Source organism: Cydia splendana, chromosome 8 (genome assembly GCF_910591565.1).
Source record: "Cydia splendana chromosome 8, ilCydSple1.2, whole genome shotgun sequence".
In the NCBI taxonomy this organism is placed as follows: Eukaryota; Metazoa; Arthropoda; class Insecta; order Lepidoptera; family Tortricidae; genus Cydia; species Cydia splendana.
In genome coordinates this window covers 16973545-16991341 of record NC_085967.1, presented here as the reverse complement: position 1 = coordinate 16991341, position 17797 = coordinate 16973545, and the positions used below count along the sequence as shown (strand labels likewise).

At 36.4% G+C, this 17797-nt stretch overlaps 1 long non-coding RNA gene across 1 annotated transcript; it reads left to right on the top strand.

Moving 5' to 3' along the window:
- Positions 1-6542: 6542 nt before the first annotated feature.
- On the top strand, positions 6543-7145 carry LOC134793262 (uncharacterized). The gene is made up of 2 exons (XR_010144528.1): positions 6543-6857; positions 6968-7145. It is a non-coding gene; the product is annotated as an uncharacterized LOC134793262 (long non-coding RNA).
- Positions 7146-17797: the final 10652 nt, after the last annotated feature.

The following is a 17797-nucleotide window of genomic DNA, read 5'->3' as shown; positions in this document are numbered from 1 at the left end:
TTTTTCACGAATTATGTTAATTCTTTGGATGGACGTTTATTAATGTAGCTCAAATCATCTAAAATTATACTCTGGCAAACCCACTTACAATTAGTCAGTAGAAAAAGGCGCGAAATTCACATTTTCTATTGGAGGACAACGCTTCACGCCTAATTTTTTTAAATTTGTTTCCTTTTTCTACTCACAGAAATGGCTTACCAAATTAAAGATACAGATGGTATGATCAATTCAGGTGAACTTTTTTACTCTATTAAGCACAAGCCAAAAAGTACACCTGATATTATTTAGCTCTAAATTCAGCAAATTTCCGACCTTTCCACGTTGGACAGTGTTATTTATATGTTCCATTAAAGCGCTTCACACACCTTACTGAATCAACTGAAGGCAGTATAACTGTTGCAGGATGCAGCTATGCTATGCTATAGTAGTATAGCTATATTTAGCAGTTTCGCATGAGGCACGTCATTGCGATTCCGTACCGTGAATGTCACCGTATAGTTGGCAACGGATAGTTGTTTGGCCGGATACCGGATATTTGGCCTGACTATCGGCTGAATATTCGGTATCCGGCCGCCGAATATTCGGCCGGCGGAACTATACCTTCATTTCGGTTTTTCAGGTGCGCATTATGTAGGATTGACCTGTTTCCTAGTGAACGTTCGCGCGGACTCATTTCTAGGTTCGAAATGAGTGTGCGTGCAAATGTTTAAATTGTTTTAAAATAATAAACGAGTACGATGATGACCGTGACTGTTTCTTAAATCCAAATTGTTTACTCCGAACTCAAGCAATGTTTCTATCCGGTATCCGGCCGGATATTAAAATCATGTCCGGATAGGCCGGATACCGGATAGTAACCGAATATCCGGTGCATCTCTAATTTCGAGCACCGTTGCGGCCGATCTTGGTATTTAAGGCGTGCTTTTCCCGTAGGAGCTAAGCGAACCAGTTTTTTGAATCCATCGGAAATATAAGAAACAATGTTTTAAAATTGTGAAAAAAATATATCTTATACTTAAGGATCTGGCAGATATGTTTTGGATCTCAAAAACATGATTAGATAAACTTTGCTCGATAGAAAAAAATTCCAAAGTTACGCCTTTTTTTAACAATAAATCAATCTCAGAGCTACAATACAAACTTTATTGGCTTGTTTTTTACATAAATGTATAGGTAATAAGATAATCTAGATGGTTTGGATCACTTTGTCTCGGTAACATCATTAAAATAATTTCTATGTTTCAATACCTACTAAATCCGCAACCGCCATCACTCGCGAACGCACTTACGCCCTCTTCAGTCGCGCGGCAGCGCTTGTAGAGGACGGACCTGCGTCAGTGTGTTCCGCGCGGTCACGTGATTTTACCATTTACAAACAATGGGAATCAAAGCATATGAAACGTAAGAAAAAGTCACTAAGTGCTATAAAACACACACTTTCTGATAACAGAAGCATCTAATACTTTACGAGGTGCTTGAAAGCGCCTAGCTTTCCTACATCAACAGTTAAAATATTTCAGTATTTTCACTAGGTCAGCAACCAATTTCAATGTAGGTAAATAATAATTTATATTCCTAGATAATATAATTGTGAGTATGTAAGTATGATATATTTACAGTATTTCACCTTCACTGATATACCTACGTCCGATCTGTAAAATGATTATATTCCTTCGTGCTCTTTGACTCCTTTGAAAATCACAAATTATTTATTTGGATTGATACAGTATGGGGATGTTACAATATATGTATAGTGTTACGCTTTTAGTATGAGGGTGCCGAAGGCGCCCGGTTTTGGATCGCATGCAACGCGCCACGCCCGTCAAGCGTGCAAATTCATCATCATAATCATAAATTTAAATAAATATAAAATGTCAAATTGAAATAATTGAAAAAATTACCCTAATAGGCATATCGCAATCCAATTATTTAAGAACTAAATACATATCACTAATTTTAATATTTGACCACGGTCGACATGAATTAAATATAATTGAGAGTTCAAGGTGCCTACAGGCAGTTCATCTTGCGCTTGGTTGTATTTTAGTCTTGTTCGAAGCGTCACACGTGAGGAGGAAGTTGGAGCTGCAACACGACCCAATAGGAAAAGTTACGATTTCCCAAGCACGCGAGGCCGAAGGCCGAGCTGCGGGAATGAAGTTCTCGCATGCGGATCTTTTCTTTCTATCAAAAGTACAACTTTATTTATTTCTCCCTTTGGAAAACAAACTACTACACAACAATAACAACAGCAGGAATGGACTGCTACCAACAATGTGGGTTAGGTTAGGTTAGAACTGCGACCCTCACAGGAACAGACTGCTACCAGAAAAGTGGGTTAGGTTAGGTTAGAAATGCGACCCTCACAGAAACGGACTGCTACCAGAAAAGTGGGTTAGGTTAGGTTAGAACTGCGACCCTCACAGGAACGGACTGCTACCAGAAAAGTGGGTTAGGTTAGGTTAGAACTGCGAACCCCACAGAAACGGACTGCTACCAGAAAAGTGGGTTAGGTTAGGTTAGAACTGCGACCCTCACAGGAACGGACTGCTACCAGAAAAGTGGGTTAGGTTAGGTTAGAACTGCGAACCCCACAGAAACGGGCTGCTACCAGAAAAGTGGGTTAGGTTAGGTTAGAATTGCGACCCTCACAGAAACGGACTGCTACCAGAAAAGTGGGTTAGGTTAGGTTAGAACTGCGACCCTCACATAACCGGACTGCTACCGAGCTACAGGAATGAAGTGCTCGCACGCGGATCTGTTTGTCCTAGCAAAAGTACAACTTTTGTTTCTTTTTCCCTTTGGAAAACAAGCTACTACGCAATTACAACAGCGCAAACAACAGCAACAACAACATTACCAACAACAACACGTCAACAACAGCACCAACAGCAAACAACACGCGTACCGCGGGGCCCTGAGGGCCCTGCGCACAGGGCAAAATCTAGTTAATATTATTAAGACGATTGGTAGGCCCAATGCCCTTGAGCGTCTGGGTGGAGCTAAGCGCTCTGTACCCGCACCACCCGCTTACCCCGCTCACTGCGATCGTACGTGAATTTTGTATCGCTGCACCGCCACGAGGTTCAAAGAATAAGATACAGCCCAGAGGCGCGTAGTTGGCGCTATACTCGTATAATCTTTTGTTTGCAGATATTTTGTTTAGTGTAAAATTATATTATTATTATATATTACTTACCCATTCCGTTACGCACCGTGCACGTTTGTGTAATTGACATAACCGTCGTATCGGTAACCGTTCTATGAAACTTGCTAACTATGTAATCAAACTTGATGAATGAATGAATTTACTAGTAACTTTTGTTTACATAGTTAGCAAGTTCCATAGAATGATACTCTATGCAATACGCCGTTAGCCAACATTTTTTAATGTGTTTATTCCCTACCTTAGGTTTTTTGTTTTGTCTAATATCTAAAATTATCTTTTATCGGATCCTTATCGGCGTAAGAATGCGACGCCATCGCCATCTGTTTGATTGTTATGGACCACGGAGTGCAAGCTATCGCTCCCATATTTATTTGCAGTCAGTTACTCTACGACTTTCTAGCTGAGCCTATCGTGGTAGCTTTGAACGAGGAGGTTATGTCGCTCCGTGATTTCTTTGTACCTAGTACCTACTGCTACTGTTTATGCTTGTGCTCGGCCCAAGTGCAGCCAAAAGGCTAATTTGTTGTGGGGAAATTACACTAAATCAATAACGCATGGACGTTTTAGTGTTTAAAGTAGTATCAGATGACCGCTTCCCATCAGGCGGCTCATTTGCTGACTATCAGATAAAAAAAGTGCCAAGTGCCATTTGGGTTAGTTACATCTCTATACAGAGTGTCCAGTAATTAATGGACAACCTTCTAACCATCGACAGGGCAGCTTAGGCTGGTCCAGAAAATGCACTTATAGGTCTAGTAAAAGTTTCGTGGTTTTCGAGATAATCGCACTTTTATGTCTTTTTTACTAGTTAGCACCATACTTCACTTTAAACACCATCTAGGCCATATCTTTATTTGTAGAAATGTAAATAGCATGTGTGATACCATTTTAGAATCAGTATTAGATAAACTATTTTTAAGAAAGTTGGCCACTCTGTTCTCCATACATTTTTTTTTCACCACAAGCGACCAGACTTCTTGAAAATGTTATATATATATATATATATGGGCAGGCCACATTGCGTGCAGAGAAGATGGTCGATGGGGTCGAAAAGTGCTCGAGTGGAGACCACGGACTAGCAAGCGCAGCGTAGGACGTCCACCCACAAGATGGACAGACGACCTTGTTAAGGCCGTCGGAAGACGCTGGATGCGGGTCGCTTCCGACCGGAATGGAGGTCCAAGGGGAAGGCCTATGTTCAGCAGTGGACGTCTTATAGCTGAGATGATGATGATGAGTCAGTTACAACTTAATAAAAAAATATGTATATAATGTACTTAATAAAATGTAGGTACCATCGGTGCGCGAGTTTGACTCGCACTTAATTGAATTATTTTCTTGAAAACATTGTTTCGTTAAAATTGTGTGATCATTAAAGTAGGTATAAAGTCGATAGGTATTGTAAACAATAATTTATTAAGTTAGGCAATAAAAGTATTGGAAATTGTGATAATGAGACCCACCAAAAACATTTTCATGTAAAATGTTGCCAAGACGAAACCATAAGGCTTGCACTGACCAAAAAGTTATCAGAAATTTACTTTGAAACTGTTTTTTTTTTGTTTTTAGAGCTTATAAATAAGTACTACTGATCAGTAACAACGTTTTAATTTCACGGCAGCGTTATTGAGTTAAAGGAATCTGTAAAGTAAAATTGTTGATTAAGGTTAATAACCTTTATAAATAGAACCCTTAATTGACCGTCTCCTTTAAAATTGTTACTTTCCTTTAGGTACTTTAACTCGAACACGCTGCCATGAAATTAAAACGTTCTTACTGATCAATAATAAGTACACATGTCTATATAAAAATAATAATTCTACATGAAATGATCAGAAATACGTAATGCAAAAAATACATACGTACATATACAATAAAAACTCTAAAACGTGACCATTTCCCGGTCTAGTTAAAATACTGCCATCATAAGATCATTAATACTGTGACCCGTCTGCAATGTTTACCGTGCGCGGCGCGCGCTCACGAGCTCGGCGAGAGGGTCGCGGGACGCGCGGGCGGGGCTTCACGGTTTGCCGCGCACCTCACCCCCTCAGATTCGTTGATGAGTCGAATCATATCGCCTTAATAAAATCTCAGGTCATCTAACCACTGATTAACAAATGCGCTAAAACCGCAAAGTTATACCTACATTCGTCAAAAATAAACTCTACAATACACGCACCAAGTGCAAGTGCTGAAATGAGTACAATCCTAAGCTATCAAAACTACCTCTAAAAACCGTTAAATATGAGTAGAGCATAGATTTATAAGGCATAGATTCCTAGTTCGTACACCCCAAGTGAAGCCATTTCAAGTGCGACGTCACGTCACACTCGCATCATCGTATTCGAACGGCCCTCGCAGTACTCAAAGTCAAATCGGTCTGTGTACACCTCCCGTTTAAAAATCAAAAACTACAGGAAAGATGGTTGTTTGTACAGTGAATGGGTGTCACAACACATCATATAATAAAAACAAACCGCTTGATATTACATTTCACGCATAAGTATCGAGTTTAATGTGATATTTTTACATAATCGTAAATACAAAAATCCAAATTTTCGTCAGCCGCCATTTCTTCTAAATGTTGCCAGTGTAGTGAATATTTTTTCCTCCAAATGGGACATGACGTCTACATTCTAAAATAAATACGCTCCATTAAATTTCATTGTATAATTATAGAAAATTATAATTAAGTTAATTATTTAGGTAAGTATTTACTTTTTTCTTATTTTTATTTTGTGTCATGTTCGTTTCAGTTTTCTGACTGATCTACTTCTGTCTGCGAGATGGAAGGAAAAAAATAGACTAAATCGGAATGACGCAATATGGAAACATTGGAAACGGACTAAACACAGTCGAATATGCTCTGTCCTATTTAAATTTATTCTTATTATTTTATGCACATTTGTTAAATAAATAAAAATAGTAAAAACTTATCAGCTATTTATTTAATCCTTATTTCACAAAGTACAGAAATGCAACAAATCCCAAAATAAACAAAAAGCTTTTGTTACAAAATCGAATCTACACACTTCCAAATTATTAATAACCAAGTGTGATGTTGTTAAAATTCCCCTACTTTGAGAGAAGTAAATGAATACTGGCAACATATTTTGTATATATGTGTGTGTTTGCTGAGCGTAAAACACGAGCGTTCCACGCACACATTGATAGTGTTTCGGCTTCACTTTTGCACGGACTAGTCTACTAGGACGAGCAATCGCCATATTGAGTAGCGTACCCCGGAAGAAAACATTATTTTTGTATTAAACTTAGATGGCGTTTGTCATTCAGCGGGCTGTAGGTTGTGTAGTGTATTCCGCAAGAGGTCGCTGCCACTAGAAGAGTTGTAGACGTTGTAGTTGTTAGGTGTAGTTGGTGTAGTTCTTAGTTTTTCTTATACGAGCGGATAGATGGCGCAATAATTTGTATACTACCGCATCATTTGCGTTTCTATGTGTGAACAGCGCATCTGTACACGTGTCATTGTGTGAGTTAGTTGCTTTGCTTTGCAGTAAACATTCGATGTTTTAGATAAAAATGGTCTTCACTTCACAGCAAGATGTGTTATTGTTAATCGTGTAAACACTAGCAGAAGTAGTGACTGCAAATTTTATAGATTTCCAAAAGTAGTGTGGAAACAAGAACAGCGCAATAAATGGATAATTGCCGTAAGGACAAAAAAGTAAGTCACCTAACCTAACCTCTAAAATCATATTACCTTCCTTAAATACGCAATCATTTGATTTATGTTATAATCGTATGAAGTTTTAACGGTGAATTATTTTGTTACAGTCCCGATGGATCTCTATGGCACCCAATTTGCAGTGCTCACTTTATCGGTGGTAGAAAGGCTGATGAACAAGTCAGTCCCAGTTATGTTCCAAGGATATTTCCCCCGCAGTAAAAAACAAAACGGATTGACGAAAATGCGGCAATATCGAGGTTTCAACGTTATATGGAACGAAGAAACGCGAAAAAAATAGAAGCAGTTAATGCTATTAATATAACTAATACAAGTGACTTTGAATTGCTGGAAAACAGTGTCAAGAATATTCTGCTCGTATGTTGAAGAAATAGCAGCTGGTACATCAAATTAGGTTTTTTGGCCAGACAAAAATGGTGTGCAGCAGACAATGCCAGAATGCTTCCGTCCGGAGTATAGTAACACTAGTCATTATTGATTGTACAGAGTTTCCTATAGAAGTACCATCAAGTGTTGATAATCGTGTGTATTGCTACTCACTCTATAAAAAGTGCTTATTAGTATTACTCCAAGAGGCTTCATTTCGTTCAAGTCAAAAGTAAGTGGTGAAAGAAAAAGTGTCTCCCAAATAACGGTAGTCAGGATTAGTCGACTACACTGTCGACTACTTAGAAAATGGGGATATTGTATTGGCTGATAAGGGATTTCCGGCAATAAAGAAGGTAATTGATGAAAGTGGAAAAGAAATTGCTATTATTATGCCACATTTTCTCCAGAATAAAGGTGAATTTACAAGGGAAGAGACCGATGCAACTTATAAAATAGCTCGAGTCAGAATTCATGCCGAAAGAATAATGCAGCACTTAAAAATTTATCAGATACTACATAAAATACCTGTAAATTTATTTTATCATATTGATGATATATTACATGTTTGTTGTGTACTGGTAAACCTGCAACCACCTATATTTTCAAACAAATAAAACAACAGTTATTTTTTACAATATTTACATTATTTAAAAAGCTATTAAAACATTTTTAATTTAAATTTGTTTTTATTTCACACAAAACCTGTAAATGTTATGTGACTTTTCATGTCTGAAGGACCCTTATTGCACATGGAGCATAAGGAACCACAGACATTGACCGCCACATATTTATAACATGGGCCCGTGGACCTATGAAAATGTGTCAGTCAGGTTAGGGTTTTATATGACCAAGCACTGGACTGATCAACATTTTCATAAGTCTAATGTACAGTCAAGTTCATAAATGTGTGTACATTTTTTCACCATATTACAATGGATAAAGGTAAAGAAATTTATACATATTTATGAACTCAACTGTACATACCATTTGTCATATATTTCTTTATTTCAGTCACATGCATAAACTTACAGCTAAGGATGCCAAAACGCTTATGCGATAGGGACAATACATACATCAGAATCAAACATAGTCTAAAGATTCAAACATTAAAACAAAACAAAAACAATCAAATAAGGTCAGGTTAATATTTAGGTATGCTAGGATTCTAAGATATTAAAATGTTGAGTTCCTTACTTACAGCTAGGTATGTGTATTGCTAATTTTAACAAAGTGTGATACTGCAATATTCGGCTACTTTACTATACTTACATATAAAAAAAAACAGTAATAAACATTTTGAGTTAACAACATTTAAACATATAAATTATTATTTTTAACTAAACTTAATTAATCAGTATGCTTCATGCCTGTATGACAATGATGCTAACTGTACTTATTGAGATCAGTAGTACCTTACCTTTTATTACATATTTTAAAAGTTAATTACCTAACATTGTATTGATTATATTTTTACCTGTAAAACTATGCTTTGGCTGGTTTTTCTCACTCAAAGTTTGGTTTGTTCTTGTAGAATACAAGAGCGGTAGATAATGAGCGAAGTAAAATTCTTCACTTTTTAGAATTGCTGCTTTAATAAAGTCTTCGTCTCTGTCTGCTCTTACTATACAATACAACTACCTTTTGGTGAATATATAAAGAAAACACACATATAATAGTCATACCAGTGTCATACACTTGCACTTGAATTTGGGTATAATATAATATGGTTTGCTTCTTTTTAGTTCTGGTTGATCATTCACAAACTGCAAATATTACACTAATTATATTGTTGTTTATCAAAATCTACAATAGGTTGGTTTTTACAAGATACAGGACTTCTAATAACATTCTGACACATTCATTGCATATGTATAACAACACCGTCTACACTAGTGCACAACCAAGGCTTTCTTAGTCTCCTCGCCGAGTACCACTCTTGACACATTGATTGTTCTATTGTGTCACTACATAATTTAAAAATTTCTTTATCTGCCAACACAACATTAGCTTCATAAAAGTTTTTTAATGTTTTTTCTATAACTAGACTAGCTTCACTTTGGTACACATCAAACTCTTTTCTAAAAATACTAAAGTTTTCAAGACATGTAACACAATCTTCTTTTTGAATATTAATATCAGTGTGTTCTACTAAATTTTGGATAACTTTGCTAACGGAAATTTCAATATCTTCTGTACAATTTATTTCAGCAGCTTCCAGTAAGTACACGTTTTAAGGCACAATCTTCCTTTAAATCTGAGACATCGAACTGAAAAGCTTCACACTTGTGTTTCTTTGATGTAGGATACATTTCGTGGAAGTATCTCCCTTTGGATTACTTTTCGTTCGTAAATTGTGGGACACTTGGCTTGCCCCATTTTTGTTCCTGGCTGGTTTTAGTGGTGGTGATTGATGTAGTAAATTAGTGCTGCAATGTGCTTGCATTTGCCACTTTTTTAATAAACACAATCGCATGTTACACTAGTAACATGACGATTGATATTAAGAATTAAGGCTGCCTTGTACGCAGTCGCCGTCACAGAGGCTTGACGAACCACTCGGGCTTTGATTATGTAGCTCCTGGCCTGGCGCCTTGCCAAATGTCTTGCACCTCCAGTACGTGCCCAGCTAACACCAAATTTTTGCCCTTATTCATTGTCTCGAGCTGGAAGACAATTTCATGGGTTATGGCACGAAACCCTGTTCCCGTCACAAGCACGTTCATTTTAACTGAAAACCACAATGCTAATGTAATTGTCAATACAGCCATCGTCCAAAAATGTCGAATATACTGTAACATCATTAGATTTCATTGAAATTATTACGATGTTTACTTACTTCTCGTTTGAAAGTTTTGTGACAGAATATCTCGCGAAAGAAAGATAGAAAGTTGCGCTCGCTAGGTGGCGCTGTGGTCGTGCATGGTCGGTCCCAAATGTCCGAAAACATGACTACCTATTCGATTTTTCGAAGATATATTTGATACGTAAAGGTGTATCCAGATTAAACAATTTTTCGCCAATCTGATTAAATTGCCCGATCGAATCGAGAGGTGCGGACGCAAACGCCAATTTGGCTCGCCGAATTCACCCGCCGATAATGAACGATATTACCGATAAAATGAGGTGCGGACGCAAGAATACCAATTTGTGAGGCCAGTATTTTCGTTCTGGGGCATTTTTTCAATTTAGAGGGCTCTAATATCACCATAAATCTAAACTTGGAGATTGACGCCAATTACATTTCTGATCAAATCGACCAATTTGATCAGGCCCGACAGGATAAATCACTTTTTGAAGATGTCAATAGGTATTGTAATTTGTGATGAATTGTATACATAAGTACATATGTGACGTCCCACGGTCAAAGGTACCTTATGGCGGGTATGGAGTTATGCATACCCCAGTAATCTACAATAAATAAGCTATCGATAACACAAAAGATCAACCTTCTAGGTTGCGTAGTTACAGAGATATGTGACGTTCCACGGGAAAAGGTACCTTATGAGGGTTTCTAGTTTCGGAGATATGAAATGTTTTGTAAAGAGGTGAAAAAATGCTCAATTTTTTTTTATTGTGTGATCTGAAACCTTAATGCGTAACGTTTGTTTACCTGTTTTTATTTTTGTTATAAGTTAGTTATAAGCCTAGTAATGTCGTCTCAGAGTTTAGTAGAAAAGGTACCTTATGGAAAAAAGATTGAAAATTCCCAAAAAAACTAGTCAATACGGGAAAAGAAGTTTGGTAGAGAACTGTATTAGCATTCTGCAAAACTAATTTGATAATTTCAGTTCTGGTTGGGGCGCCTCGCAAATATTATAACCGTACATAGACCGACATCACAAATCCAAGTAGCCTGCTATTATACCAAAGTTACTCTCGTCAAGTCTTTCTTAACTAGAATAATCTTCATTTGGTTTGGTCGCATGCAGTAAATCAGCCATTGGTTTGCTGAAAAATGCCAATACCCGACGCATTACCTTATGGAATATCTGAGGTCATTGAACCTCAATGCCGCTTATCTTCAATAGCAACCGAAATATATTATTGATAAGAAATAGACGATTTATACCATCTTAACCCCAAAATATTATTAGTTTATCCTAACTGTTCCATCATCATCATGCCTCATCATGTAACTTAATCACAAGGTACCTTTTCATTACATACAAATTATTGGTCTTTTTTAAGATTATTATGACGAAGAACTAATTAAATTTGGGGCAGTTTAATGTAAATTAATATTTTCTATTCATAAAAGATAAACTGTAATATGATTGATATTTTGTAGTGATGTATTATTAGATTTATTTCCATAAGGTACCTTTTCGTAAATGTATGGAGCAAATACTGTTATTGTTATGTAAGTTTAAAGTGGCATAAGGGGTTAAATATAGTATTTAGTTGGGGTTTTAGGATTTATTTCATTTGAATGACAGAATTTCTTCCATATGTGCTCAGAAAAATTGATTGTGTGTCACATTAAAAGTAAAAATATTCAATTTTGTGATTTTATATGAAAAAGTCAGAAAATACATTTTCACCTCTAAATCGGTATTGTTTTTTGCTTAAACTGTCTGTCAGTGTCGTTTTCTAATAGATAGAATTTAAATCTTGAGAGCTCATTGCAATCAATCGTGAAAATGAAATAAAACTTTATTTTCAAGAGATTGGCTAGTATACACATAAATCAGTCGATATCAAAAGTTTCTATTTGCATTACAGAACAAGTCGCAATATTTTTTTAATCTCACTTATATAAGGTATTATTATTTGTAGTCAACTATGTAACTTACTTCAGGAACATAGTTTTTTAGGCGGCTAAACTTAAAACTTCTCTATCGTAAAGTTGCTAATTTCACAACATTATTTTCAAAAAATCATATCTCTGTAACTACGCAACCTAGAAGGTTGATCTTTTGTGTTATCGATAGCTTATTTATTGTAGATTACTGAGGTATGCATAACTCCATACCCACCATAAGGTACCTTTGACCGTGGGACGTCACATATGATTTTTTGAAAATAATGTTGTGAAATGAGCAACTTTACGATAGAGAAGTTTTAAGTTTAGCCGCCTAAAAAACTATGTTCCTGAAGTAAGTTACATAGTTGACTACAAATAATAATGCCTTATATATCTGAGATTAAAAAAATATTGCGACTTGTTCTGTAATGCAAATAGAAACTTTTGATATCGACTGATTTATGTGTATACTAACCAATCTCTTGAAAATAAAGTTTTATTTCATTTTCACGATTGATTGCAATGAGCTCTCAAGATTTAAATTGTATCTATTAGAAAACGACACTGACAGACAGTTTAAGCAAAAAACAATACCGATTTAGAGGTGAAAATGTATTTTCTGACTTTTTCATATAAAATCACAAAATTGAATATTTTTACTTTTAATGTGACACACAATCAATTTTTCTGAGCACATATGAAAGAAATTCTGTCATTCAAATGAAATAAATCCTAAAACCCCAACTAAATACTATATTTAACCCCTTATGCCACTTTAAACTTACATAACAATAACAGTATTTGCTCCATACATTTACGAAAAGGTACCTTATGGAAATAAATCTAATAATACATCACTACAAAATATCAATCATATTATAGTTTATCTTTTATGAATAGAAAATATTAATTTACATTAAACTGCCCCCAATTTAATTAGTTCTTCGTCATAATAATCTTAAAAAAGACCAATAATTTGTATGTAATGAAAAGGTACCTTGTGGTCAAGTTACATGATGAGGCATGATGATGATGGAACAGTTAGGATAAACTAATAATATTTTGGGGTTAAGATGGTATAAATCGTCTATTTCTTATCAATAATATATTTCGGTTGCTATTGAAGATAAGCGGCATTGAGGTTCAATGACCTCAGATATTCCATAAGGTAATGCGTCGGGTATTGGCATTTTTCAGCAAACCAATGGCTGATTTACTGCATGCGACCAAACCAAATGAAGATTATTCTAGTTAAGAAAGACTTGACGAGAGTAACTTTGGTATAATAGCAGTCTACTTGGATTTGTGATGTCGGTCTATGTACGGTTATAATATTTGCGAGGCGCCCCAACCAGAACTGAAATTATCAAATTAGTTTTGCAGAATGCTAATACAGTTCTCTACCAAACTTCTTTTCCCGTATTGACTAGTTTTTTTGGGAATTTTCAATCTTTTTTCCATAAGGTACCTTTTCTACTAAACTCTGAGACGACATTACTAGGCTTATAACTAACTTATAACAAAAATAAAAACAGGTAAACAAACGTTACGCATTAAGGTTTCAGATCACACAATAAAAAAAAATGAGCATTTTTTCACCTCTTTACAAAACATTTAATATCTCCGAAACTAGAAACCCTCATAAGGTACCTTTTCCCGTGGAACGTCACATATTGTATTCATTTTCTTTAACATGACTACCTAGAGTCAGACCGAGAAAAGTCTGCAGCGATTTTGATAGCCCATACAGTGCAAGTGTCATTTTAAGGCACACAATAATTGCACACCGGCTCACAGTGTGGGATTTCCGATCAGTTTTGACTATCTTCATTTTTTAATTCATCGCATTAACCTCATCAAATTAATGCTCAAAGTGAAGGTCCAAAATTTTATCATGCATAGTTTTGGAGATAATCAAAAACTCGAGAAATGTCCATAGAAACCTAAGAAATGTAATTTCTCATTTTACGTGCATCTTTTTTAAATATTCTATTTTAGATCTATTAGGGCTGTTCTGAGGTATTCCATTCATCAAAAAAAAGTTTAATCTATGATCCAGAATGGCGATATATATATTTTTTTACATATAGAAAAATAATTTTTTTTCTCGATAATCCTACAATTTTAGCATTTTATTTCTAAACAAAACGGTTCAATGCTACGATAGGCAGTACTGAAAAAAAAATTGAACGAAAATAACGCAGGATTGCCGAAATATGTATTTTTTAATATTTGGGTCAGGGCTGTCACCTTTATCTCCGGTGGTGTACCTACATAGTTAAAATGTCTGTAAATCCAAATGAAACACAAGCGGCCGTATCTGAAAACCGTAGTAACACAATAAAATATTTATTGTTGTAATAATTAAGCATTTATTTGGTACATCAAGTATTTAGATTGTTTAGTGTGTTTTCGTTGTTGTTTGAGTGTAGAGTATTTTGTTGTTACGCTTGCCTGAAAAGCATTAACTCTATAGTAGAACGAACGGCCATATCAGGCCACTGTGACATATCTCTGATGAAGAATATGATGTGGTGTTGGGAAGGCGTCCCTCGTATATGTATTTTTTGATGTGAAACGTAAGTGAAATGTCTTTAAAAACCCGTAGGGGTCAGATCAAAAACTAAGTAATTAAGTCCGACTTACGCCTGACTGCATATTTCTAATAGGTTTTCCTGCCATCTATAGGTAAAGACCTATTTTGTGTATTTTTTTTTTCAAAACTTTAGACCCAGTAGTTTCGGATCTAAAGGGCGGGGGGAATGGTCATTTTTTTAATCGTCTCATTTACCCCCCAAAAGTGCCCCCTATGTTAAAAATTAATTTATTTACGTTACATGTCCGTCTTCGGGTGACAGACTTACATATGTGTACCAAATTTCAACTTAATTGGTTCAGTAGTTTCGAAGAAAATAGGCTGTGACAGACGGACAGCCAGACACACGAGTGATCCTATAAGGGTTCCGTTTTTTCCTTTTGAGGTACGCAACTCTAAAAAATTGTTATCAAGTTCACACACGACTGTGAAGAACGTTACACAAATTGCTGTCGAAACATGTCATGGTTTTGTCAAAAGCAGCAAGATAGAAGAAGAAATTCTTATTCATTCGGATGATGATGATAATGATGATGAATTATGACAATTCTCAATAAAGAGTTAAATTCAAAATTTTCTTTGTCAAAAACTATACCTATTGAAGTATTATTTCTTAACTTCAAACTTGACAACCCTATTTCCATAGAAATCGGAAAAAAACTTAGAAATGTTATAAATCCTAAATCCCGCAAGATTAGCTTTTGAAATTTTGAGGAATTATAGTTTATAGTCTATTTTAGTTTAGGAATTATAGTCGGATACGTCATTACCAAACTCAAGTGGAGCTGGGCGGGACATGTTGCCAGGCAGAGTGATGACAGGTGCGCCAAAATGTTAACGGAATGGTGGCCGCTTACAGACGAAAGGAGTGCCTGGCGTCCGTTGGCTCGTTGGGTGGATGACATCCGGAAGACTGCGGGTCACTTCTGGATGAGATTGGCTCGGGACCGGGATAAGTGGCGTACTCGAAGAGAGGCCTATGCTCAGCAGTGGGCGATAAAAGGCTGATATGATGATGATGTATGATGATAGTTTACCTTATTTTAATTACACTCTATAAAAAATAAAAGGCTAATATTGGAAAATATATGAGAAATAAAAAAAATGTTAAAAAACTTTAGCATCTTATAACTTTTAATTCAAAGGCACTATTAAGATGCTGATATTTTGTACAATTATTGAGTATCTTTCACTTAAACTCAGTAATAAAACTTGCGGCCACATTGACAATACTTTAGGAAATAAACCGATAAACATGATTTCTTAAGGTCATTGACCTCATCTACAAAAAAAAATATTTTACGTAAACTAAGCAAGATAATCACACGGGAGTTTTACAGTGGGATGTAAAATATTATAAAGCATATAATAAAAATATAAAACGAAGGTGGTCAAAACTGATCGAAAATCCCTCACTGTGCGGCTGCGTGTGCGTGACGAGCACGTGCGCGTTCGGCGTTGTAGTATACAGATCCTTATGAGAGACGGCACACCGCTTGCATGACGTGTGCGTGTGCGCGGCGTACGCGCACGTGCACGTCACCATAGATATAATATACTTAAAGATTACGTCTAAGCGAGCTGTCACTGTAACCACTTTTGTTTAGTGTACGATTAACAATGTAACTCCACCTTGCTGTAGCCATGTCGATAAAGTCATAACGATAAACTATCGACATTTCTTGCAATTTTAATTTTACTTCAAAGGTTTAACGATACCTAAAATGAATAAAAACGCTTTTATTCTTTATTGTGGTTATCAGATCACAATTTTATCGTCACGCCCCAGCAGGGAACGAAGGGAAAGTTCAGATATTTAATTAAAATACATAAATACCTACTAAAATATGTGTTCCGCAATAATTGAATTATTTTATTATATTCTAATATATTGCGCTGACACGCTAGCGGCGTCCTACGTCCCATCGACCAGCAGGCGTGCTGGCGCGGCGGCGGACACTCGGGAGCGTCAAAAGGTAGCCAAGTACAGCTGTCTCGGCGCCCAATACGACTTCGTCGCGTTTGGCGTCGAGACGCTTGGTTCGTGGGGCAGAGGCGCACAGATGCTCCACAGGGAGGCAACGGGCGACCCCCGCGCGGGCAGCTTTCTCGCGCAGAGAATTTCAATTGCAATCCAGCGCGGGAACGCTGCCTGCGTGTTGGGCACCCTCCCGAGGGCACCAAATTTTGATAGGTATTTTGAATTTTTAGTTTTAGTTATTTTAATTGTAGTTAGTTTTAGTTGAGGGAGGCAACGGGCGACCCCCGCGCGGGCAGCTTTCTCGCGCAGAGAATTTCAATTGCAATCCAGCGCGGGAACGCTGCCTGCGTGTTGGGCACCCTCCCGAGGGCACCAAATTTTGATAGGTATTTTTAATTTTTAGTTTTAGTTATTTTAATTGTAGTTAGTTTTAGTTTTATATTCTTATTGTTTGTCTTCTAATATATTCAGTATCCATTAGCATTTTAATTATGTTTATGTTTAACGAAGATATTGAAGCTTCAATTAATAGCTATTTCGTTCCACTGTGTAGCGTTTATCGATATATAACATGATTAAAATCGACTTTTCACATCCCTAAAAGAGCACACATGGGCCATTTTATTTAAAGTTGTCCCCTACACTTTTTTTTCAAAATTGGGATTTTTTGTGTTATTTCTACTCAGAATCATGTGCTCTTTTGATCCTAATAGGAGAAAAAAGTGTCCAAAGATTTCCATACATTTTTCGATCTTTCCATTCCGAAACCGCCATACAAAGTCTATGAAAAAATGGTAACGGAATGGGAAAAAAACCTTGGGACACTTTTTTTCTCCTATTAGGATAGAAAGAACTCGTGATTCTGAGTAGTTCATCTTGTCAACAGTATGGTTGTCCTTTTTTGACAAATGGCATTGTTAAAAGAGCGAGGAGAGAGAAGAGATACTAGTTGCTGCGCCGTCAAAGTGAACAGACAACGTTGGGGCCTTGCAAGTCACGCACACGCAAGCCGGTGTGCAAAGGCCTTTAAATGTCAAACTTCTATGAAATTATGACGTGTAAATAACACTTGCACTGCATGGGCTATCAAAATCGCTGCAAACTTTCCTTGGTCCAACTCTATTCGACTTTTCGAAGATATCTATCACTTTTTTGTAGGTAGTTAACTGTTACTATATCCAGCATTACTTACCTTTTTATTACATAATTAATATAATTATGTTACGAGT